This window comes from Chaetura pelagica, unplaced genomic scaffold (assembly GCF_000747805.2).
Source record: "Chaetura pelagica isolate M959 unplaced genomic scaffold, ChaPel_1.0 scaffold11, whole genome shotgun sequence".
NCBI classification, from domain to species: Eukaryota; Metazoa; Chordata; class Aves; order Apodiformes; family Apodidae; genus Chaetura; species Chaetura pelagica.
This window is the reverse complement of record NW_009952694.1, coordinates 277,847-279,671: the sequence shown is the minus strand read 5'-3', so window position 1 is coordinate 279,671 and position 1,825 is coordinate 277,847.

The window sequence follows — 1,825 nt, the reverse complement described above, 5'->3', positions numbered from 1 at the left end:
CGGCGGAAGGTGTCGGCAGCCTGGGTTGTCCCGTCAGTACCCGCTGCCCTGGCGAGGCACGGGCCTCCGCAACCTGTTTCAGCTCAGCCCTCGCAGACTCTCGCGGAAAGGCTGTTTTTGGAGTGCTTACCTAAGGGAATAATACGTTGGTTTTGTTTTGTTTGTTTGTTTGTTTGCCCCTGAGGAATTCGCTTGGTGTAAGTGCCGCCTTTGACAGCTTGTTCTCCAGGGGCCTTAGTTATCCCACTTCAGAGCTCCAGTGCTGGCCTGGGATTTCTTCCCACAGCTGGTGCGTAGCCTGCTCGGACATGTTGACGGTTGCTACAGCAGAACAGAGTTTCTTGGCTAAAGCTGTGTATTTGGTGTCTTGCAGACATGTTGCCATCTAAGTACAATTGTAGAGGTGAACTGCATCCAAGGGAAGCCCAGTCCACCGGGCTTTGGGATGTAAGCACACTCTCCTTCCTTCCCCAGTACAGTCAGGCTTGTCCTGATGTTCAGCTCTAGTGGGAAGGCTGACCCCAGTACAAACCTGGAGTCTGCGGTACCTGACACCCAGACTCAAGCTCTCTCCAGTAGCTAGGTCCCAGACCACTTACCCTGTTTGTTTGCTAGCCATCCTGGCTTGAAGTTCATTAGCAGCACACACAGAACAGAGACCTTACCTGGGAGCGAGGTCAGGACCTGGCTAGGCAAGCATGCCGACCAGCAGCTTGTTTACACACAACTGGTCCCTGTTGTCTCGCCGCCTCTCTGTTTTCTTGTGCTCAGTCATCCTCAATGTACCTTCATCCCATCTGTTCTCCACCTTTGCCTTTCCCCTAAAAATCCCATAGTGCATTTTACACAGTCATGCAAGTGCTCTAAAATATCCCACGTTTTTCCTGCAAGATTTCTCCCTTATCTGTTAGGAAGTTCCAGTTGAATCTCCCCAGAGCTTTGAGTGGTTCCTCCAATGGCCCATCAGTGGCCTGAGATTTCTCGTATTTGTTATTGTCTCAGTTATCTTCTGGGTTTGTGCATCTGGGACCTACTTGTCCATTGTCCAAGTCTTGTGTGTTAAAAAGGTGTTAATTAGATATCCTCAGAAAAAAAAATATTATTCCACATGTCCTTACACTATGTGCTTCTGAAAAAGAAGGGTGTCTCTGGATGTGAAATGGGGGAAAAGGTATAGATAGGTAGTTATTTGTTTGCTATAAATAAATAAATGCATACATATTTTTAACAAATTCCATGCTTCAGCATGCTGGGTGTCCCATTTTATTCAATAACTGGGCACCTACTCGGTGTATGAAAAATCCAGAGTAGACTCCATGATCCTATGTGGATTTGAATCTACATTTTCAAGAAGTGTAGAGTATCATTCTTGCCTGTGCCCTCTCTGGCTATTCTAATATATACAAGGAAGTGTCATGCTGCCAGTGGGAATGATGATCTTTGCTGTTCTCTTTTGAGAGTCAGGGTTTAATCCCCAGTCTCTCACATTCTGGATAAATGTCCCAAGTAATGGTCCTCTGAATAAAGTAAGGATATTATTATTATACTACTGTCATCTTTTGTAATCTATACAAATATTTCATAGAATCACAGAATCATTTGGGTTGGAAGGGACCTTGAAGATACTTTAGTTCTTCCCTGTAGGCCCCCTTCATGTACTGGAAAGCCACTATAGAGTCTCCCCAGAGCCTTCTCTTCTCCAAGCTGAAGAACTCTCGAAGCCTGTCCCTGTAGGAGAGGTGCTCTAGCCCTCTGATCATCTTTGTGGCCCTCTTCTAAACGTTATCCAGGAGCTCCTTGTCCTTTCTGTGTTGAGAACTCCAGA